A 26,196-nucleotide genomic window follows, 5' to 3' on the forward strand; every position below is an offset into this window, starting at 1 on the left:
AGTCTAAATGCCTTGGAAATAAATGAAGCATTGATTTACAACATTTCAAACATGCACTTTATCTAGGACATTTAGTTTCAAAAGATGGTATTAATCCTAACCCCAAAGAAAGTGCTGATTTGGCCCAGTAATACTACAGCCACAGAAGTCAGAGCTTTTATATGCCTCTGCTCATGCTATTGCCATTTTAAGGTTTTGCTGAAAAAGGAGCCATTTTACATAGACACAAATGAATACTAGATTCTCTTGGACTGAACAATGCAAAGAGACTATTGGTTAAAACAAGGTTAAGTTTACAATTTCTTGTTAATGTGTACAAAGGAGATCCAGAGCCAGGTGCAACCTGAAGTTCACTATAGACAAAAAATTAAACAAAACCAAAAATAGCTTTTGTCAATAAATGTGAGCTTGCACCAGCACCCCACATTAGCCGAGCTGACATATACTGTGTGAAACCTGTGTGAGAAAAATGTGTTTTAAAAATCTACTTTAAACACGTGTTTTACCTTTTTCAAGAGATGTACATTTAATGACTCAAAATAAATAAATAAATAAATAAACCAATCGAAAATCTACAATAACCTCTAAGCATTATTTTCAAATACATCTAATATATATTATGTTGTGTGTGTGTGTGTGTGTGAAATAATTTCCTGTTTTAAGTGGATTTTATCATTTTCATGAGACTTTTAATTACTTTGTTATATTAGGACATTTGTCATTATCACATTAGACTTCAAAACTCATTTATTAAAATTGTTTGTTACTGAGAATTTTAAAAATGTGTGTCTTAGAAAATATGGATTCAAGTCACTGTAAATATTAATTGATTTTTTAAGTATTTTTGAATAAATTAGTGGATCTGGATGAGAACCAAACTATTAAAGGGGTCATATGATGCTTTTTTTAAAGATCATTATTTTGTGTATTTGGTGTAACAGAATATGTTGACATGCTTTAATGTTCAAAAAACACATTATTTTTCAAATACTGTACATTATTGTAGGTCCTCTATGCCCCGCCTCTCTCAAACGCTTCGTTTTCTACAAAGTCCCTCCTTCCGTCAAGCGCAGTCTGCTCTGATTGGCCAGCTGACCCAGTGCATTGTGATTGGCCGAACACCGCAAGCACTCGTCGGAAATGTAACGTCGACTTTAGTTTTTGCAACTTCAGGGATCTTATCTATGCACAATCAGCTTGTAACACTCCAAAGAGAAAGGAAAACTTGAAATCGCATCATATGACCCCTTTAACTATACCCATATGGATTATTTTTATGCCCACCAAATCCCATATGGTTTAATTTGACGTAAGCTTGTTCATGGACTTCCTAAAAAGGAAGAGAGACCTTCATTGAAGGCCTCAATCACACCATGTCTCACTACTAATATGATACTTACACATCATCCTGTGTCTGTCTCTGAAAGTGTTGAGCGATGTTATGGCTTTCATGTACGTTCAACCTCACAACCTCATGGGAAGACCTATAATTCACCACATCATCACCACATAGAGGAAACATCATACTTTCATTTAACTAGTAAAAGCCCTGTGAATGGATTAACAGGAATTTATTCAGAAAATAAGCAATTAATGATGATTAAAGATTAGAAAGTCTTTCTAAAATGTGTAAACTTTGATATAATCAAATTAGGTACCTATGCTTTAATTTACGATATAATTAGATGGTATTATGGGCTGAGGGTTTATTGATGGAAATGTGTTTTTTTTTTTTAAGAATGTGAAAGTGTTATTAATTAATTAATTTTTATTATTACTATTTATTTTTTATTTTTTTTAATATACATATTTTTATTTTATCATTATTATCATTATTATTTATTTATTTATTTTTTAAGTCTACCAGGGTTGGGATGGGTTGGGGTGGGTTCTAAATTTGCACAGTTGCTGTTTGTTTTATATTACTATTCCCAGAAGAAAATTCAATAAACAGATGTTAACAACAACAAAAAAAAGAATGTGAAAGTGTAGTGCCATTGCTACACTTGGTTAAATTGGCTTTGGTGATTTTTTGGTGATTTTATGCCTTTCAAAACCTGTATGACTTTGACTTTCAATATTTAAAATAATTTTTAAAAGGTTGGTTACCAACCAGCTGGGTTTATTTAGACACAATCGCAACCTACAGAAAACATGCAACAATTTCTTTCAACTTTGTCATGTTAGCGGCAAGTTCAGATGGATGGCCTTATAAGTCTAATTTTAAATGCAATATGGTAACATAATAAAGTTTCCTGGAGATCATACTGTTCCAACCTCCATGCCAACATGCCCCACCATCCTTTTTGACATATGTCAGGGAAAATATGTCTCAACAATGGGTCATGATTCTCAAGAATAAGAATGCACACTTATAATTTTGAAAAACAGCACAGTCATAACGCAGCTTCTCATAAATGATGCTTATCACACCATTTACCACACACATCAGTTTTTGGCTAGTTTCGGTGGTCTTTGCAAACATCCAGATAATTGGAAATCTTTGCACAGACTTGCAAATGGTGACCCCATTAAATATTTAAAACGTGGTGCCAGGTTAAAGGCCAATTCAGGGGATATGAGTGACCAGTTAGAATTTACTTTTTCTTGTTCATCTGAACCTAATTATTAATGTTGAATAATAATAATAATAATAATATTTTTTTTTTTCCATTTCGGTATATATATACACAGAATCTGCAAAATGTTAATTATTTTACCAAAATACAAGGGATCATACAAAATGCATGTTATTTTTATTTAGTACTGACCTGAATCAGATATTTCACATAAAAGACATTTACATATAGTCCACAAGAGAAAATAATAGTTGAATTTATAAAAATGACCCCGTTCAAAAGTTTACAAACACTTGATTCTTTATACTGTGTTGTTGCCTGGATGATCCAGCTGTTTTTTTTGTTTTTTTTTGTTTTAGTTGTTTGTTTGTTTTGTGATAGTTGTTCATGAGTCCCTTGTTTGTCCTGAACAGTTAAACTGCCTGCTGTTCTTCAGAAAAATCCTTCAGGCCCCGCAAGTTCTTTTTCAGCATTTTTGTGTATTTGAACCCTTTTCAGCAATGACTGTATGATTTTGAGATCCATCTTTTCACACCGATAACAACTAAGGGACTCATATGCAACTATTACAGAAGGCTTAAACACTCACTGATGCTTCAGAAGGAAACACAATGCATTACACACACACATATACATATATATACTGTACATATATATACAGTATATACACACCACACAACCCGAATCAGAAAAAAGTTGGGTTGTTTTGTAAAATGCAATAAAACTTTTGAATATGTGATTACTTAATTCCTATTTAACCTTTTTTTTTTTTTTTACAAAAGCACAAAGATCTCCAACATTTTCACTGACCAAATTAATTGCATTTTGTAAATATTCAAATTTGTAATTTTGTAAATTTAATGGCTGCAACACACTAAAAAAAGTTGGGACAGAGTCATGTTTAATGTGTCACATCAACTTTCCTTTTAATTACAATGTTTAATTGTTGGGGAATTGAGGATTACTAGCAACATTTTTTGCCCAATATCTTGGCTGATTCTCCTTTCCATAATGGGTCATACATTTTCAATAGGAGACAGGTCTAACATATTCACTCTGTCTTTGAGCACATGCAGAAGGTTACAATGGAAGGAAGGTTTCTTCAATTGTCAGACAGACTGGATGATGGTGAGATCAGATCTCTGTGTGGAGCATATTGGCTGTTTTCAGACTCCTTGTGCATACAAAACTGGATTATTACAATTAATGGCAAAAGGAATGTTTGGAAATGTAAACTGATATGGGGCAGGCCCAAGCCTTTATGTGGCACTAAGCAGAATTTTATTTGGTGGCCCCTCTGTGCCACCAATACCACTGATTATTGTCAATGCTTGATTATTCGCACACTATAAATCTAACACACCCATTATCAATGGCCTGGCATGTTTTTACCTTTCTACAATTTTTAATTGTAACAGTAGCAAACCCACATGAGTGGTCAGGTGTTAATTTGCACTTTAATATTCAGAGTCTTAGCATTGGCCCTTCAGATCTGATATGAGCCCCCCCCAGGTTCATTTTGTCCCCCCTCCACCCCCGAAACACGATCAATTTTAAAACCCTTGGACGAATTTTGAATTTTAAAACCCAGAGTCAGACGCGCTCACAACTGTTCAGAGTTTTTAACCACATAAAGTTTATTTTAGGTTTCAGACATTTAAACAGACATTTCGATTAAGTACTAGCAAAAAAAGACATTTATAGTTTGTTAAATAGGCCTACACACTGATTACTATGGAAAGGGGTAATAATAATTTCAATAAAAATTTTACTCCTATCAAATACACATTGTGTAGGTAACCATAAAGTTTACTCTGTTTTTCTCCCAGTTCACTGACCACTTACTCTCATGTATTTCCTGGAGAAATTAGTGAATTATGTGATGTTAATCCGACAGATCCACACGACAGCGCGCATTATAGATCAACTAACATGGTAATTAAGCTTGGTTAAACAACAAAACAAGTTAATTTACACATATTTGACAATCAGAATAGGCTATATCATAAAGTTTAGGATATAGTTAACAAGTTTGTGGATATTTGAATAAAATAGGAAAAACATGATAGGCCTACACAGCAGAGCTATTGTGCCGGCATGACGCGTCGCTATGGAAATAAAATGATACGTAGATTATTTAATTATTTAATATTGCGTTTTTGTATAATTGCCATTGTCCACTGACATAATATATCACAATAAAAAAAATAAAATAAAAATCAAGCTGTCATTTCGTGTACTCTTGGTGGCCCCCTGGTGGCCACGAGGGCCCTAAGCAGCCGCTTGGTTCTCTTATGCCTTGGGCCGGCTCATACTACAGCAAAAGATAGAAATACAGTCAAACCAAAAATTATTCAGACACCAGATATAATTTTTTATATATTTTTTAGTGGGTGCAGGACATTATTTCATTTATTTACATAAATGAGGATTGCAAAATAAAGTAAACTGTGACATATTATAACAAATATTCTTCATACTGTGGACTACCAGTAAAATTCATTAAAAAAATTTGGGACCAAATATTATTCTGACACTTTGACCTGACCATGTTTTGTTTAGGTGTTATCTGATATTATCAAGATGAATTTGTTCCGAGACAGTTTAACTCGTATTTTCGAAACTATTGCGAATAAAGTGTGAAAATGTGTGAAATGTTGAAGGTGTCTGAATAAATTTAGGTTTGACTGTAACTGGCTTAAAAAACTTTTTTGTTGTTGTTGGTGAAAATGCTAATGGCCTAAGACTTTAAGGGTCCAAGATTTTCTAACACTAAACCGTATATGCAAATTTAATTATTTCACTCAGTTAGCCTATAGGTTTGAAATGAAAGGTAAACATATCTGAAATGTACTTTTAATTAATGGAAATATTGAATAATAACAGTGTAGTGTACAATTTTTATTTATTTATTTTTGACAGTAATGAAAACATTCAGTAGATTATACTGCTGCTGTTTAAGAAACATACCAGTTGTTCAGTTATTAAAACATCTTTCCCAGAAAAAAAAAAAACTCAGTAGACAAAAAGTCAGCAGAACAGCCACACACACAATAAAATATAATAATAATAATAATAATTATTATTATTATTATCATTGCCTTTAATGGAAAAGGTTACTTCACTGCCTGCATATGACATCTGCAATGCAACGGAGCCTTCAAACAATGAAAATGAATAATCAACCAACAATAAAATCATCAACAGTGTTTCAAAAGTGTAAAAATAATAAGAAAAAAAAGTCCTTTATCAGATCAGACCTCTGATCAACAGAGTTGGTTTGTCACTTTGGGGGGCAGTAATGATGCAGGGGAACAGTGGAAAATGTAGATTTTTATCTAAAAAAATTAAACTGCAAAGCATGCATGCAAATGAAATCTAACGTGTTTTTGCAAGTTGGCCACAAACGAAAAACCATACAAGCCAATGAGTGAGACGCATGAAAAAAGGTGTTAAAACTTACAGACTTACAGAGACAGACTTTTACACAAATGCAAGGTAACCTTGAAACCATTTTAAAATAATAGCCTTATTTGTTTGATAATTCAAACAATATTTCATGGTGAAATAAAGCAAAGATCTTTGCTTTTTCAGCTGTAAGCAAAGTTCAGCATTAACCACATCATTTTACTAAAGCGTGGCTTATAGATGTCAGAGATGCTTAACAAACCAGAAATGTTTGAGAAAACATGCCAGCGCTTGTGCAGAGACCATTACCTGAAACAGGAAATGTGTCTGACTGAGCTGATATGAGAAATATTACAAGCCAACTGAAGCTGTAAAGGTCATTACAAAACCACACTAAGGACCACACTAAGGAAACTTTGAATAGAAATTACTCACCAAAAGTAGTTTATAGTAAAACTGTCGAAGATGGTAATGGAGTGGCAACAGTTACTTGTCCTCGAGTCTGACTGGCCAAGTGCAATTCCAATAGTGCTCACATAAGCTACAATTGCATAGCATACTACCATTATATTCCCACCATATCTTTTTAAATCAAAGTATAGTACATGCTATTTTGAATTCAGTGATAGAATTCACTCACACAAGAATGCTTCGCTGTTTATATCACTCGATTGTCTGTGTTTAAGCTTTTCAGGCAGACTGTCTGTGCATTAGTGGTGGCGATTTTAAAGCTGTCGAAGATGGTAATGGAGTGGCAACAGTTACTTGTCCTCGAGTCTGATTGGCCAAGTGCAATTCCAATAGTGCTCACATAAGCTACAACTGCATAGCATACTACCATTATATTCCCACCATATCTTTTTAAATCAAAGTATAGTACATGCTATTTTGAATTCAGTGATAGAATTCACTCACACAAGAATGCTTCGCTGTTTATATCACTCGATTGTCTGTGTTTAAGCTTTTCAGGCAGACTGTCTGTGCATTAGTGGTGGCGATTTTCAGTGAGCCTTTCTGCAGGTTACATAGTTACACCAGTAACATGTGACTGTCCTTTTGATAGAGTCATTGAATTATTCACTTAACCAATTTGTTCAAACACACTATTCAGAGAGATACCAAACACCTGTCTTTTCGGACTCTGGAGATGCACTTTGTGTGCTGACTTTGATTTGATTTATTTTTGTTGGAGTAACAGATGTCGATAAAGTAACTAGCAGGATTTTATCTAAATGTTACATATTCTGTATTGATTTCTTGTTTATTTAACTTTTGCAGACCAAAAGACATGACTGTAAGTGTCATATGTGCAGAACAGCTCTCTTGTTCTTGTGATATTGCTCAATTATTAAGAATGTTAACTGATAAATAAATTGACATCATTACATTTAACATTATAACTATCAGTTAATGCAGATGTATTTGTTGAGATTATTCTAGTTAGTTTCAATATCCATTAGCAAGGGTCCAAGTTATGTTTACTGCTTTTAGTAGAAAGCACATTAGATATGTGCAAGCAGCTGTAAATTCTGAGATAGAAGAAGGTTGCTGCAGTCACAGGGAATCAAACAAAGAGTGGAAAATCCACAGAAACACTGCAAATATTGCAAAAATGTAACTTCTGCTTCTACATTAAGATAGATATGGTGAACAAGTAATTTAATATTATGTCCACTAAAAATTAAAGAAAATGATTAATACCATATTTATGATGTACTGTAGTTCCTATACAAAGATTGCACTATCAGAGTATATGGGTGTTCACAAATAATTCACACACGAAATAAACAATATGAGAATATTAATAGACTCACATTCTAGAAAAGAACCGAAATGGCACAGTTGTTTCACTGCTTAAACCTGTAGTAGGCATATAGGAATATTCTTTACTACTAAAACAGCGGTTGCAAATGTGTAGAACGGTCATGTGGAAAACCAGTCAGTAATGATACTGACACAAAGCAGGCTTAATTTCATCAAGGAAATCACTGAAAATAATCATAAGTTTCAGTTAAGTGAGTCAGAATTAGTAACCGCAAACAAGGACAAATCAGTTGGTGATGGTTCTTGCCTTTATTTCACGGTACACAGTCTTTATCACATTAAATACACATTACAATCCATATTCAGATCTCTTACAACCTTTTAGGACAGAGAAGCCCAAACCAGGGCCTGCAGGCCAGAGTTGGCTTGTGATGAACTTTGATTTGGCCCGCCATGCCAAATCACAAGAGGAGGGGGAAAAATATCTTAATTTCTTATTTATATTTTTTATTCAATTTTTTTTAAACATTTTGTTTTATTACAAAAACAATATAGAGTGAACTGGATTAAAAAACGAATTTAAACATTTCAGAAATTTGAGGATTTCATTAAAATATCTGGATTAAGTTGTCTACTGCGCGTTCTCGTGTTCCCCATAAACGGATGTATGATCGATACTCAAAACCACGATCAGCAATGCAGCGATTGGCTGACGGCAAGACAGCAACGTAATGACATCATATAATAAAAAAAAAAAGACACTTGACAACTTGATACATTTCTGGACCTTTATGTGATGTATGCAGGTTCTTACCACTAGGCAGTGCCCTGTATTCAAACATCCTGTGCAGTCAGATAACAGAACATTGTTAGAATAAGAAACACAGTCAGTGTGAACAGTTCTTGTGTGTGGTGTCTTCATTAATATCTTTGGACTCTTAAACTAGTAAGCCTAAACAGCTAACAAGAGTTACCAAAATATATCACATGGTGTCAGAAGTTAAAGATGGATCAGCTAAAACCGCCAAACAAATTAATTTTTGAAGGAAACACTGCAGAGAATTGGAGAATTTGGATTCATAAGTTTGAGCTATATCTTGTGGCAAGTGGAACATCTGAGAAATCAGGCAAGATAAAGTGTGCTACATTTCTTCACGTTGCCGGGGATGAAGCACTAAAGGTATTCAATACCATGGATTTTCCTGAGGAGGAAGCTAATGATTATGAGGTACTGAAAGAAAAGTTCAGACGTTACTGTGAACCAAGGAAAAATCTAACATATCTAAGACACTTGTTCTTCACTCGTGCACAGGCACCAAATGAACTGATTGATGCATATGTGACTGATTTAAAAAATAAGGCTAAATAATGCAAATTCGCACAGTTGACAATCACTGATCCGAGACCGCATAGTGTGTGGTGTGAACAATGATCAAATCAGAGCTAGACTCTTGAGAGAACCGGATCTGGATCTGATCAAAGCCATAGATATCTGCAGAGCGAGTGAAGTCACAAAAAGCCAGATTAAAGCTCTCCACGAGGAAACCGAAGTGACAGTAAACAAAATTAGTAAGATGCTGCTTACACAGAAGTCAACTGAGAAGAATGCTTCTTCAAGTACAGTGTTGAAGAAAGAAGGAGAGTGTACTAGATGCAATTACAGCCACGAGCCGAGGAAGTGTCTGGCTTATGGACAAATATGCAAGGTATGTCGCAGAAAAAAATCACTTCGGCAGGATGTGCAAAACGCAAAAACAGAAAAACAAAACAAGGTTTTCAATGAAGAAAGTTCATGAGATTGAACAAGAGGATCACACAGAACTGTTCGTGGGTGCCATCGAAGAGAAGCAGAATGGAAACAAAGTCGAGATGCAAGTTAATAAAGTAACTGATGCCACAGTATTGAAGAAAGACAAGTGGACTGAAACACTAAAAGTAAACAAAAAAGCACTTTCTTTTAAATTGTATACAGGAGCAGAGTACAACGTAATCTTGTACAAAGACTTTCAAGCAGTTGCAGGGAAATCAGTGTCACTGTGCAAGTCAAACTGTATGTTAGTTTTGTATTCTGGCTACAAGATGGAGCCAAAAGGTACAACAAAACTGATCTGCTAATTTAAAAACAATGAAGCAGAGATTGAGTTCCAAGTAATTGAGAAAGACTCACCTACCATCCTGGGAAGATCGGCGTGCACAGAGTTAGGACTTGTCAAAAGGATCTACAAAGTAGACTGTGAAGAAAACACAGACATCCTGAAGGAGTTTGATGATGTGTTCAACGGTTTGGGGTGCATTCCAGGTGTGCATCACATCAAGATTGATCCAGCCATGGCACCTGTGATACATCCACCCAGAAAAGTCCTGATAGCACTAAAAGACTAAATAAAAACAGAACTCAACAGAATGGAAAGACTTGGAATCATCGAGAAACAAACAGAACCAACAGATTGGGTCAATAGTATGGTGACTGTTGTAAAGCCGAACAAACTTCGCATCTGCATTGACCCAAAAGACTTGAACAAACTCATAAAAAGAGAACACTTTCCACTCAAGACAGTTGAAGAAGTGGTGAGTGAAATGCCAAATGCAAAGGTTTTCTCAGTGTTAGACGCTAACCATGGATTTTGGCAAATCCAGTTAGACGAAGAAAGTTCCAAGCTTTGCACGTTCAATACACCTTTCGGAAGATACGGTTTCAAGAGCTTAACTTTCGGTGTATCTTCAGCTCCAGAAGTCTTCCAGAAGTGCATAGCTCAAAGACTTGAGGACCTGGAAGGTGTTGTAAATATCATGGATGATATACTCGTATGGGGAGAAAATGTGGAACAGCATGATACAAGGCTTAGGCAGCTTCTGGAGAGAGTAAGAAGTATCAATTTGAAATTAAATTGGGAAAAGTGCAAGATCAGAATGGATTAAATAAAGTACATCGGGCATGTACTAAGTGGAGAAGGTTTGAAGCCAGACCAAGACAAGATCAAAGCAATTGTGGAGATGCCCAAACCACGAGACAAATCTGCCTTAATGAGGTTTCTTGGCATGGTTCAATACCTCGCAAAGTTTGTTCCAAACCTGTCTGAGACCAGTGCGCCGCTGAGGAAACTTCTGGAAAGTGGAGTCACAGCAAAAGTTTTGAGGCACTTAAGTCACAGCTGAGCAATGCCCCAGTTCTCAGATTCTTTGATGTCAACAAGGAAGTGACTCTTTCTGTTGATGCTAGTTCGGAGGGTTTGGGAGCTGTTATCCTGCAGGAAGAACATCCTGTAGCATATGGTTCGCGATCAATGACTGACTGCCAGAAAAGGTATGCTCAGATTGAAAAAGAGCTTTTAGCCATCGTGTATAGATGTGAAAAATTCAGCCAGTATGGGGAAACAGTAATGGCGCTTTTCCACTGCATGGTACGGCACGGTACGGCTCACTTTTGGATTTTTTTTCACTGGGTACAGTACCTGGTACTTTTTTTAGTACCACCTCGGTTGAGGTTCCAAGTGAACCGTACCGTTACCAACAGTCAGACCACAAGCCACTGGAGACAGTGTTCAAAAAGCCTCTTCAGAAGGCCCAACCACGTCTGCAGAGGATGTTGATGAAACTCCAGCCATATGACCTGCAGGTAATCTACAAACCTGGAAAAGAGTTGAAAATAGCAGATACGCTTAGCAGAGCCTACCTGGAGGAAGAAACAGAATAACTACTGGACAGAGACTTGGAAGTACATCAATTGTCAGAATGTCTGCCTATTTTGGAAGAGAAATTGTGAGCTGTCAAGCAAGCTACTGTAGCAGTTTTAGAACTGCAGATGGTGATGGCAGTAGTCAAAGCAGGATGGCCTAAACAAATCAGAAGTGTGCCACCTGCAATAAGGAAGTACTGGACTTTCAAGGAAGAACTGACAATCTCAGAAGGACTGTTGTTCAAAAATACAAGACTCGTAGTGCCGCAAAGCCTGCAAGCAGAAATGCTGGAGAAACTTCATGAAGCTCATTTGGGAGTGGTGAAGTGCAAAGAGCGAGCAATACATGTACTGTTTTGGCTTGGAATGGGAAAACAAATTGAAGATATGGTGTCAAAGTGTGCAGTGTGCAATACCTTCAGAAGGAACAACACCAAAGAACCTCTTATGAGTCATGACTTACCAGACAGAGCGTGGGCAAAGGTAGGAGTTGACCTCTTTCATTTCAACCAAGCAGACTATCTGCTATGTGTGGACTACTTCTCGAAAATGTCCTGAAACTGCAAAATTAACACCGACAACAAGCCAACATGTGATAACGGCATTGAAGTCGATTTTCGCAAGACATGGAATTCCAGACGAAGTTGTCTCAGATAACGGGCCACAGTTTGTGAGTGCACAATTTAGAAACTTCAGGGATAAATGGTAGTTCAAACACTCAACTTCAAGCCCCAGATATCCTCAGTCGAACGGTCAAAGTGAAAGAGCTATATAGACTATTAAGTATCTGCTCAAGAAAGTCATGGAGACCCGTACATCGCTCTTCTTGAGTACAGGAATACGCCACTTGTAGAATTGAAGTTGTCTCCTGCACAACTGCTCATGGGCCACAGACTGAAAGCCAGATTGCCAACAGCAAGTAAGTTTTTACAACCACAGCTTTATAAAGGGGTTCAGAAAAGCCTAAATGACAGACAGCTAAAGCAAAAGCTCTACTATGATCGAGGAGCAAGAGACCTACCTGCTCTGAAGGAAGAAGAACAGGTGAGATTGAGAGCAGAAAGTCACTGGCAGCCAGCTGTCGTGGTGGAAAAGCATGAAAAGCCAAGGTCATACCTGGTTCAAACGCAGGATGGAGACATTTACAGAAGAAATCGAAAACACCTGCTCAAGATGAAAGAGACAAGTTTCCAGAATTCACATATTCAGGTTTCATTTGATCCAGTGATAAATGACTGTGTCCCAGATGTGGTGGCTGCAGTGCCAGTGTCACTGCCAATAACAAAACCTGGACCGTTGTCTTCAAAACCTGAAGTTGTTTCAGAAGAGACTGTAAAAGTGACATGTTCTGGCAGAGTGGTTAGGCCACCAAAACGTTATTCTTGCTAAAGTTCTAAGGACTTTAACTGTAGTAAAGTAATTTTTTGAGAGTTTAACACCTGTCATTTTGATTGGTGACACTGAGTTCAAAATTTAAAGTAAGTTGCAAAACCAAAGGTTTGAAAGAAGTTTATTGTATTGTTCTTTGGAAAAAAAAGGGAGATGTTATGTATGCTGGTTCTTACCACTAGGTGGTGCCCTGTATTCAAGTATCCTGTGCAGTCAGATAACAGAACATTGTTAGAATAAGAAACACAGTCTGTCAGAGCGTCCGTTAAAGACGCAGTTATGTGACGTGATAGTATGTCCCAAAGCTTGCCTACTCTTCTACTACACACTCAAAAGTGTGTACTTTTTCTTCACCAAAAGAGTACATACTTTAAGGGCGGAGTATAAGTAGGTATACACTGACCCTGCATTCCATTCGGAAGGGCTCATCCCTATGCCCTAATCCCTTCAAAGGGTTTACCCTCTGGAGTGAGAGCTTCGAAGGGTTGAAGGGTATAGGGGATCAAACAACTGTTTCTTGAAGTGCCCTTCCGCGTCATCATCACATGCCCACACGGAGGTGCCGTCATCATGCAAAGAATCTGCGCAAAGAATCATGGGAGCCCGAAGTGTCCATCAGTTGTACCCTTAGAAATCCTTCATTCCGAAGGGCCCTTTGAAGTGGCCAGTTTTGAGCACTTCGGTTTGGAACGACCCTTCAATATGGCGGCCATGATTGTTTTCACTCCGAAGTGCCCTTCGGAGGGCGATTTATCCGTTTGGAACGCACCGTGAGTGAACAGTTCTTGTGTGTCGTGTCTTCATTAATATCTTTGGACTCTTAATCTAGTAAGCCTAAACAGCTAACAAGAGTTACCAAAAGATATCACACTTTATAAGGAAACACCCAAGTGAACAAATCTACAAAAATGTTATAGATCAATGAAATGTGCACTGTTTTTATTTAATTTTTTAGACGATGCCCAATTTTTATTTTCACGATTTCTAGTATTTGTGCAGGCTTTACATTTTTATTTTCAATGTTGTAATTAGCAATTCATGTAATTTTATCTTTGAAGCAGATTTGTTATGTGACAGCATTAATTAAAGTTTCTTAAGGGTCAAGATCAAGTTATCTGCATCTCCTGCGCTCCAAGCCACTCCTATGATAGCTGTCAGCACTCAAATTAACGCACGACTACAGATTAACTGTAGGCCTACAGCATGTGTGTAAGACTCGAATACAATTATAAAGTAATTATTTTATCACAAATAAATCTTTCAATGACTAAAACTGTCTGTGTCTATAGTATTATAGATTAGCCTACACAACATTATAATATTATTTTCAAATAAATTTTTTAATTATTAGGCCTATAAATTTAAATGATTGTCCCCGGATGAGTAGGGTACTCTTGTAATAAAGTAGTAGTGGCTGGGATAGATTTTAAATATCAATTCCACTTAAAAAGATGCAATCTAATCCTGTTTACATGAAATAAACTGCTCCTGGGCAGGTTTAAGTTTATATACCTGTTGCTATGGCAGCAAGTCCAGGATGAGCTTCAAAGAACCAAATAATCCAAGATCATGCCAAATCGTCAACAATCAAATCCAGCTAACTGAGTTAGCGACGTACGAAGAACGGGCCCCAGGTTTCGGTTGGCCAATGGCGCAGTCTGTTTCAGTTGCCTCAAAATAGCCGCATTGCGCCGGGTGTATGATAGGGCCCAGTGCCTTTAAAATCCCATTTTTGAAGGCAGATTAGTGCCATCTGGTGGGAGTAAAAAAAAAAAAATTTTTTTAAATGCACTTCCATGGTTTAGCCATAAAATTCCTATAGAGCTCTATATAAAAGGCCTATCTAAATTCACTGTTTTTAGACATAAATACTTTTTTTAAGTTGTGGATTTGGATTTATATTTAGGCATTCTCAAAGACAACTTCTTGTAAAGGTTTAGATTTTTCGTTTGAAATGTTGGTGTGAAATGGGTCCGTGTACGTTTTGATCATTTCATCTCCTATTTGGAATGCAATAACGAGAAATGGAAAAACGGCTCGTTTGTTCGTTTTTCCGTTTAGTTTAACAAACGGAAAATTAGATTTTGACTCGATTTCTCATTTTTCGTTTGGGGTTTAAAATTCGGTTTATGGCTTCAATATTTCATTCGCACGTGTGGGCGGTGCTGAAACGCTCCTTTCATCTGATTGGTCGAATCGCTCCGCCTTCAGTACGGTCTTTTCATTCTTTCAGGCAGAATAAGAGTCAGTACGAGTGCGGCACTATAATGTCTGAAACCACCACTCACTGTTAATTACGCATAATATTTTAATCAGATTTTGCTGGGCACATAATTCGTGCTGCTGAGACTTGCAAGTGACCCCTTTAATGCGAGTTACAGTATGCGGACAGATTATTTCTAGGTAGTGGGCTATTGTATGAATATTGTCCCATTGATAAATACAGTGCAAATAGTTCCGTCTCTTTGGATAAAAGTGAAGTGGAAATAAAAATCAATAATAGACTGAACAGTTCCATGATAATATGTCCGTAACATTTACCAGTCTCGTCTTTTATTTAAATCAAAAGGCACTAGGTAGGTGTGTGTGACATGAATAAATAATTGTGAAAATTAATAAAGTTAAACTCATGAAATAAATTAGAAATAAAGTTTAAATTTATGAATGTATAAAAGCATGTGTAGCCAACTCAGTTCAATAGAAAATAATGAGATAGAAAAGAGAGAAGGTAGAATCAGTGAACGCACCTTAATACTGACAAAAAAATAACAGGGTTAAGGGCAAATAAAATCCCTATTTTTCATGCCTTAGAATTTTATTAGTTTTATTACATACTAAATTGGTTGATGTTTCTCTTCTTAGTCTTCTTTGTTGGGCTTGAGAAAGCCTACATATACCGTATTTAAACATTATTATTATTATTTATGAGAGTAATTGACACCGACTAGAACTTTAATGTTTCACCAAATTCAGCTCAGACCTTCAGACTCGTCTGACTCGTGTTGCTGTATCTTTTCTAACTGGTCGGACTTACCTTCCCAAAAAATCCTATTGACTTTCGTTATCTGAGCAATGAAGGCCTTAATACTTAATGTCCACTAGAGGGGGCGACAGGATTAAAAAAAATTAAGTCTACTTTTTTCCTGTTTACATCAGTTTAAATGACAAATAAATACATGAATTTCATGTGTACTGCCATGAATATGCCATATCTGTGTACAAGAACAAGCTTCACACTTCAAGCTGTACAACTACTTAAAACTTCCCATTCTGGCTTTTTCAAACTATCTCCAAGTTTCTTTTAAGATATTGTTTATTCACACTGGTTTATGCATTTAATGTTTGTCCATCTGGAACTTTTATTTTTCATGAGCTCTATATTTTAAGATGTACTAGGTGTTGATAAATCACATGCAATGAATGTAAAGAGCTAATGTCAGGGCTCTCAGTCCTGCTCCTGGAGGGCCAGTGTCCTGCAAAGTTTAGCTACCCCAAATAAACACACCTAAGCTAAGCAAGGTCTTCAGGATCAGTAGCAATGTCCAAGCTAGTGTGTTGGAACTGGTTGGAGCTGAACTCCGCAGAACATGGTTCTTCAGGTTCAGGACTGGGTTTTATGTAAAATATCTATAAGTATTATAAATCTGTAAATGAATTTTGTACAGTTGGGTGTCTGCATGCAGAGGTGTACGTCAGTAAGTACAATGGAAAATGTAATCTGTAAAAACTTTATTCAGTCTTCACAAAACATGCAAACAAAACTGCAATGTTTTAGAAAACTATCACATTTGCACATACCCTGCTTGAACCTTACTAACTGAACAAATTTTACTGCAGGAAGTGGAAAAAAATGCAAACTGTTCTACACAGAATTACACAAAACTCTTAGTGGCTTCAAGAACATTAGAACATTAGACATTAGTTTCTTCTCGTCTGGATTTTTCAAGAATACGTTATGTGGGGAGATTTTTTTGGTCATCTTCTCTTATGGGTAGGTTTAGGTATAGAAACATTACCTACCCATAACAGGGTTACATTAGGGTTAGGGTTAGGATACAGGATACAATGTGATGGCCACACTCATTCATCATAGACTAGCATTTAAAAACTGGAACCTGCTCCATATACTGAATATTTGAAGGTTTTTTTTTTGGATGATCTTTTTTGATACCCGAGTACACAAAGTGTCTAAAATGACCCTCCCTACAAAAAAAAAAGCAAGTAAGAACAGAAGTCTACATATAACTTTTTTTTTTAAATTCTATTTTCTTTTAAGATTTGTCACATTCACTTCAATTGCGTTATTGCAACCCCAATTTTTTCAAGAAATGTTTTGAAGTAAGGAGAGATAAAATCTCTCCACATAACGTATTCTTGAAAAATCCAGACGAGACGAGACGAGACTGGTAAATGTTATTATCATTGAACTGTTCAGTCTATTATTGATTTTTATTTCCACTTCACTTTTATCCAAAGAGACGGAACTATTTGCACTGTATTTATCAATGGGACAATATTCATACAATACTAGGCTACCTAGAAATAATCTGTCAGCATACTGTAACTCGCATTAAAGGGGTCACTTGCAAGTCGCAGCAGCACGAATTATGTGCCCAGCAAAATCTGATTAAAATATTATGCGTAATTAACAGTGAGTGGTGGTTTCAGACATTATAGTGCCGCACTCGTACTGACTCTTATTCTGCCTGAAAGAATGAAAAGACCGTACTGAAGGCGGAGCGATTCGACCAATCAGATGAAAGGAGCGTTTCAGCACCGCCCACACGTGCGAATGAAATATTGAAGCCATAAACCGAATTTTAAACCCCAAACGAAAAATGTTAAACTAAACGGAAAAACGAATAAAAAGCCGTTTTTCCATTTCTCGTTATTGCATTCCAAATAGGAGATGAAATGATCAAAACGTACACGGACCGAAATGTCAGTTCAGTTTTTGCATTAATTTTACTACAGTCAAACCTGAACACAAAGAAAAGCATTTTATTGCACATTTTATTTCCATCACTACACTAAAACTAGATACTGAAATGAAGTGATTTTCACATGATATTTCTTTTGCTTATGTACTGAAATATCATAAATTGATAATAGCCATAAGTAGTTTTCCACAATTAGCTCATAAACATAAGGTGCATTTTTGTCTCAACTGTAGAGTAGTTGAAACAGTACCATGGTACAGTTGAGACACCCATTCTTAATGCGCTAAAGCTGGCTAAATATTTATTGAAAATGTAATGTATACAGTTGTGCATTTTTTTTTTTTTTACAATTCAGATTTATTTATTTGCGTTACTTAATTCAGATTCAGTTAAACAAAATAAGAGTTCATACAATTATCCAAACAGCATCTTGTCAACTTTTGTAGCTACAAAAGAGTTCATAATTTCTTTGATAATAATAATAATAATAGCGCACAATTATAAATATTTGCTGTCCATTTTACATCATAACTCTTTTTGAGAATTTCAAAAACACACTTTATTTCCAGACTTGGAATCAGATTTTGAATCTCTGATTGTTAATGTGTCTCAGACTTTTGCACCCCTGCACTTGTACATAAACATAGGTTGACCAATCGGCGGAAAGTGGCGTTTCATGACCGCCCACATGTGTTAAACGAATTTGGAGTCGTTTAACAGTTTCTACCCGTGAACCAAAAAACGAAAAATCAAGCCAAAAAAAAAAATCGCATTTGAACAAACGAATAAAGGCCCTATTTTCTCGGTTCTGCTTATTTCATTTCAAATAAAAATCAAACTATCAAAACACGGACCATACTGGGATATAGGCCTACTACTAGCCTATACATATTCATCACATTCATGATTTTTTTCCTGCAATCTAATGCAGTGGGACAGGTAAAATTGTAAAAACACAGGACAAGAAATTAAATTAAAAAAAAATCAGGATGATAATGATAGCATTATATATAAATACCAGGTGGACAATGATGTGCAGAATTTTCAAACAAACCTACATAAGTTTAACAGTTGTGTTATGCATCCATGTGTCGATTGACTTAATTATAAAAATAAAAGCTTAGGCCCATTTGCATCCATATAAAAATGAGAAATCATTTAGCCCAGTGGTTCTCAAACCTCTCCCTGAAGTACCCCCAGCACTGCACATTTTGTCTCCCTGTATCTGACACACCCACTTCTGGTCTTGCAATCCCCACTAATGAGCTGATGAGTTGAATCAGGTGTGATAGATGAGGGAGACATACAAAATGTGCAGGGCTGGGGGTACGACAGGTTTGAGAACCACTGATTTAGCCTATTAGTCACAAACCAATCCACAAGAGCATTACCAAAAACTGCCAAAAATATATAAAGCTCTTTGATCAGTAGAGGGTGCTGCTCGATTGCAACTAAAAAAGCCATACAAACATATTACAGGTTGGATCAGAATGCGCCTTTGTAAGGGATAATATACAGTCTCAAAGCACCTAATTATCACAAATAAAGCCTGACATTAACTGAAACATGAATACGAATATCACTTGGAGTAGGTTTATTTATTAAATTAACAGGCTACATAATCCCACGTGTCTACATTAAAGGCCTGATCGCTATTAATTATTCTACACAGAAACAGTTATGTGAGAAGAGAGTGACCGTGAAGAGATACAAGACACATTGTAGGTATCATTACAATCATTATAAAAATAAACAGAATGCTGCCACAGATCCTGATGTGCAATTAAAATAGCACTGTTTGATTAGCCGATATGAATTTGCACGTTATACACGAATTAGCGCCCAAGTTCACTAAAGGGAACACCAGTCACTGCACTGATCAGATACAACACAACAATTTACATTTAAACAATATTAACAACATAAAAAAATGAGAACCATCAAATAAAAAAATCGGTTTGAATCACTGATCTGTATAAATGATACATCTAGGCAAATCTATTACAGATCAGTGGTTTTAATTAATGATTCAATGACTCGCTCATAAAACTATCTACCACAGCCAGCACCACCGTAAATTGATTTTCATCACGGACAAACAGATTTCTAGCACTTGGAGAACAGACTAAAAGTAATAAAACAAAAATATCTTCAAAGAGATCAGGGACAATATTGTCCCAAAGAGATTACTTGAATAAATTAAGTCATTTTGCTGAACAAGATTTAGTGCTCAGAGGATGGCATTGAAAAGTGCAGCTTCTCTCCTGGAGACTTATATATATATATTCTCATGAAATTCTCATGTTATTTTGAAAGAAAGAAAGAAAGATCACACTTGGAAATGGAAGTGAATGAAGCCTTTTTTTTTTTTGAGGATTTAAGCAGAAATATGAAACTTAATTTTTTATAAAAGCACTTAAATTAATTATATTAAAACTTCACTGTAAAACTGACTTCTGCAATTAGTTATCAACTTAAAATTCAACATTAAAATAAAAAAGTAATAATGTGTTGTTTCAACAAAGTATATGTTCATGCTCGGATTAAAATTGTAAGTTTAGTTAACTTTAGTTAACTTGGATATTTAAGTCATCTCAACAAATGTTAACTTGTTATAACTAATTGCAGCAACATTTTTTTTTTTTTTACAATGTATAGTATTTGAGCTTTAAAATTGTTCTCATCATTTTTGTGGTAATTTTAGTCTTTTAGGTGTTATGTTGTCATGAAAAAAATGAGTTATACAATTTTACACATAAAGGGTTAGTAAGCAATTGCATATTGTTTGAAACAGTGCGGTCAATTGAGCAGCAAAAACTCAAAGTTTACTAATTCAAACATCTGGTAAGCCAATGGAATCTTTAGAAACTTGAGGGTCGTACAGCATGGAAAGAAATGGAACCACTCGACAGTTGGAACCACTCGACACACAGTATGAATTACACCTAGGGTGTGCCCGATACTATACCATCTCATAAGTCACTTGATTCAGCAACTCTCTCATATAAGAGCTAAACTCTGCAGGACACCGGCCATCCAGGAACAAGTTTGGTGACCCCTGATTTAAAAGTACCAACGCGCTTCGCCAAGAGCCTTCTTCAGGGTATTCAACACAACATCAGATTACTTGTTCACTAATTAGTCAGACTACACAATATTTTTGTCGGTCACGATAGTCACTGTGTCAGATTACACGATTTTGAATCTTGTTGTGTCGTGGACAAGAAACATGTCAGACTACACGTTGCTTCCCGACCATTCATCACGTGCCGTCTTTAACGACATGCGTGATGTCATCGAGAAGGCGGAACTAGCGACTGACTTCCGAAAACAAGAGTGTAAACATTGCTGAAGCGCTTCCGCTATAGTTCGCCAGCATTTTTCTTTCTTGTTCTGTCGTTGTAGTCCCTCGATGGCACATCATACAGGCAGGAGTACTGTTGCCACAGCTCCACGAACCTTTCCTCCATCTCATAATTCCACCTAGCAGCACCATCATCTCTCTTTCGTTTTGCCATGTTTGAAACCTGTGTATGAAAGAGCTTCTGTGCTGCTATTGGTCAACGTCACCAATGTGACAGAACTCGTCGTGGACGACGGAAAAAAAATTAAACATGCTAGTCTTTCTGTCTGATGTTGTGAAGCATCGCAGACGTGGAATCGGTTGTCGTCCACTATGACACACTACACGTGCTGAAACGATGGAATCTTGTGTCCCGACACACATTGTCTTTTACGAATCCCCACGACACCCTACGCCAAGCAAATCGTGGCAAAATCGGGCTAAAATCGTGTAGTCTGAACCGGGCATTACACATAAAAATAAAAATAAATGTTATACAACACACTTGAAACCACCATCATAGAAAGTCTTTAAGAGAAAAATCCTCATTCATCATACCTTTGGGAAACAAGACTTTTCAAATAAAAGATCCAAAAAGCTTCCCGCTTCTTTCTTATAAAATCAATATTACCACCTCTTGTATTCTGTTTAACCAGTTCAATTCCAAGAAGAAAGATGACATTTTATGGTCACATTCATAAAAATGTATTGCAACAGGACTCTTAGGATTCTTTCTATTTATTACGCTTCTGTGCTCTGTGATCCTCTCTTTTAATGAACAGGATGTTTCACCAACATATATTTTGTTACATGGACATTGAATTATATAAATCACATAATTTGTCTTACATGTTACTCTTGATAAAAATAGGAGTTTTATTATCAGGAAGAATTTGCAGTTAACACAATAGGGTATATGTCAAATGTCGACTGACCAAACCCAGAAAACCCAGAGAGCGTGTGCAGCCGTATTAAATAATAGCGATATCTCTGGACTTTTAAGATAATCAGTTAAACTAGCTAGCTATTTTTATTGTTGATATTTTATTCAATTTTTATATATAAATGTTAGTGAAAAGAATAAAAAAAACTTTTAGATATCAGTTCGCATATGTGATGGACATCGGTTATGATCATCATTGGTATCTACTTTGAAGGCATCTTGAGTAAAACTGCTTCATATTTAACGAAGCATATGCAAAACGCTTGAACCGGAAGCGACGAGACCCCGTTAACAGAACACTGAAGTCTGTTGCGCATAACCCCTATTGCCACATTTACATACGTGTATTTTGTGAAACTTGTGTTGTAGACACATTTTTATAACTCAGTTCCTTAAAAAGAGGATTTGTGGCGTCATTGGTTATCAGACTACTGAAAGAACTTGGAATCCACGGTCAGGCCTTACGGAAGACCATCAGAGAGGTCTCAGAGGCGGCAGAAAGAAGTAGCCAGTGGATTTGGCTCAAGTAGAATGATCCGAGTTGGGCCCCAAGTAAAGCATAAATCACAAAAAACTCCCATTTGTCAACATCTCAGCCAACCGCAGACTTGATCAATTCTGGGAAGGGTGGAGCACAGGCAGCAAGCTGAGGACTGATCATCCTGCAGCGGGCCACCCTTGTGGAGAGTGTATAGTGATGAAAGGATGCAAGGGCACACTACTGATGATGCGGCCTGTGCTCTATCGAACCAAAATTGTGCCCGGATCAAGATTATCTCCAATACAACTCTGAGAATTCCAGTCAGCTGATTGTCTACCATTCTTATCAATAAGGTAAATCTCAAAAGAGTGCTCACCACTTATTGGCACAGCTTTTAACAACTAGTCCTGTGTTCTTGATTCTTATATTACTGGCCTTTTTATAAGTTATTAATGGTTCTTTATTAAATATCCCATTAAGTTTTGGATCATCTTTAAGAACGTACCAATACTTTAATAAAATATCTTTAATATTAGTTGTCTTTGAAGTATATGTAGTACAAAAGATAAGCTCTGCTTTAGTCTTAGATGTTTTTTTTAGAATTCACAAGTATATCTTGACTTTTAAGATCTACTTTTCTAACTGCATTATATAGCCAATCCTCCTTATACTGACGTTCTTTACATTTTGACAACATTATATTTCTCTCTTTCTTAAACTCATAATCATCTTGCTTTTGATTCTAGTCAAAACTGGCTAATTGGTAAACCTTTTTTTCAATGCAACCAGATGATAACTATTTGCGTGAGGAATGTGATGACTTGAGTTAAGCTTGTCAGCTGTTGCTAATTTGTGAACGAGTAATCCAATATGGAGATGTGTTTTTAAAATGTCTGTGTATGATGTTGTGTTGAATACCCTGAAGAAGGCTCTTAGGCCGAAATGCGTTGGTACTTAAATAAAGTATTAAAGTTCTCTGTATCACAAGTAGTGCTGGATTTTTATTTTTTTCACATTTTTGTACACAGTTTGTTTCCATGCACCTTGTGAAGTGGTAAAGTTGCACCAGATTTCACCTCATCACCATCTATGTGACTCAGATGGTAATGATCAATGACATCAGATTGAAAAAACTAGCCTAACCCAAAACTTTCTTCATTTATCTACATACAAATATTCATTCATTTCAAACCTAACAAATGTCCACACCTTTCACTGACTTCTTCACACACTGTGGGTTCAATCTTTCCTTTGGTAAAGTCTTTCCTCCTGAACATAATATTTCTGATCCATATAAATTAAACTTGCTCTATTCACTAAAGTGAACTTTGGACCAGTTCTCCTCTCTCCACACAAAATGCTCCTCAGCAAAGGTATACTGAGGCAGATCCTTACTGTGTACAGCACTGAACTGGTGAGCAATTCCAGCTGCGGTGTTGAACAGATTCCCCATTGAGGCCATGTCCACACGTACATGGGTATTTTTATAAACAGTTTTTCCTTCTTCCGTTTAAAAAAAAATCTCTGTCCACATGCAAACACAAAAGCATGATATGAAGCACTGTCAAGAGCATGCCAAGCCAACAGATGGCGATATAATCTCAACCGTAAATCCATGTTGGCCAATCAGAAGCCTGAAAAAGTTTCCAGTAGGCGGAGATAACAGCTCATGCTCCGACGTCACAAGCCAAGATCTCTGGTTTCGCTGTCTACACGATAACACTGCAACCGGAGTTTTTGAAAATCTTCACCCTGGCAGGAGTTTTCAAAAATGTTCGGTTTCAGTGACCTGGTGCTGCGTTTGCGTGTGGACAAACGGTCAAACCGCATAGAAAAAGCTGCGGTTTTGAAAATACCCGCGTTCGTGTGGACAGGCCTGAGAGTCTCTGCATTATCCTGTCCTCTCATGCATTTGTCTTATGTGGATGACAAGCCTTTTTGGGGGGCTTGAATGAATTGGTGTCATTGTAAAGCTGCAGTATTCTAGAAAGCAGAGATTTGGAACAAACAACTTCTCTTGCAGTTGCTGAAATGCTCATCCCTTTGGCCTTCATCTGGACAACCTGCTGTCGCAGGGTTACAAGTCACTTTAGATTGGCATGCCAACTTGCAAAGTCAGTGAAAATTGGAAGGTTATCCTAACAGGAATGCTGCCAGTTAAATAGGGTTTGTCCAATAATTAAGGAAATTAGCACCTAGTGCCAGATTCATGTTTTTAAAAGAATCTCTTAAGCTCACCAAGGCTGCATCTAAATTGATTAGATCTATATTGGATTGTATTGAATTATGGAATGACCTAAAGCATTAAAAGGAATTTTCATGTAAAGACTACAAGAAAAATTAGCACAAACACTGAACAATAACCTACGGAAGTGGATTAGGGCGAAGCAATAATTAAAAAATAAAACCATCTCGAGATTAAAGTCATTATAATGCGAGATTAAACTCGTTAAATTTTGAGAAAAATGTCTAAAAATGTTGAGAATAAACTCATTAAATTACAAGAAAAAGTCGTTTTGTTTCGAGAAAAAACTCGTACAATTTCGAGAAAAAAGTCGAAATTATATGTTGAGAATAAACTCATTAAATTACGAGAAAAGTCGTTGTTTCGAGAAAAAAACTCGTTAAATTTCGAGAAAAAAAGACTAAATGAAATGTTGAGAATAAACTCATTAAATTATGAGAAAAGTTGTTGTGTTTCGAAAAAAAAAAACTCGTTACATTTTGAGAATGTACTCATTAAATTTCTAGAAGATTTTGATATTAATGTAGGTAAATCTTGACATTTATACATTCTTTAACATCTGTTGCATGTGTTTGGAAGAATCGACACCCTTTCTGAGCGAGGAGGAGTGAGTGAATTTTGACTTAATTCATATGTATCTTGAATGAGGACTTTGTATATCATGTGCGCAGCGGCAATAGAGTGGTGGAACTAGGATCTCATTGTGTAGGCAAAAACCCGGAAGCGAGTTAGCATTTTAGCACTTCCGGTTCCATCGTCCCAGAGTCAATGGGTTTTTTGAAAGGGACTTTGGTTAAATCCCCTAAAATAAGGTCCGTGGTTCACACAAGCTCAAGATACTTTCACGTTTTATTCCACGACATAAAACACACCAGTTACACCCCACTCGTGATTTTTTAAAACCGTTACGTTTCTTAAAAAAGACGGTTACTAACAAGTTGCTAAATGGGACTACTGGCGCTGTTGGAGACATTAAACGTCATCACGCTGAACAGTTTATCAATTTACAGTATTTTCCAATTGTAGTATCATTTATAGTACAATTAATTGTAGAACAACCAATTAATAGTTTCCCGCATTTTATATTGTTGTCCAACAATATTTTTTTGCTTTGCCCCGAAATGCAACACAAGTCTTCGGATGGAAGATGCTCGTTTTATCGCTTTCCTACTGATGCAGCTCTGGGTTCGTACCATGAGGTAAACTCATATGATTATTCCATGTAAACACCACATTTACCGGCTTAGTCACGGTGAAAGCCACATGAGGCTGTTAGAAAACAGTTAGATTGAGTATAGAAGCAAGGATAAAATAACATTTTGTGTACCCACCCTAACAAAACGATAGCTGAAATGTGGTACTTTATTCACTAAAATAAGTTTGATATCCAAAAACTCGCTCACTCTGCTGTTATTTAATAGATTAAAT

Source organism: Sinocyclocheilus rhinocerous, unplaced genomic scaffold, assembly GCF_001515625.1.
Source record: "Sinocyclocheilus rhinocerous isolate Xijiao unplaced genomic scaffold, SAMN03320098_v1.1 scaffold885, whole genome shotgun sequence".
Classification (NCBI taxonomy): Eukaryota; Metazoa; Chordata; class Actinopteri; order Cypriniformes; family Cyprinidae; genus Sinocyclocheilus; species Sinocyclocheilus rhinocerous.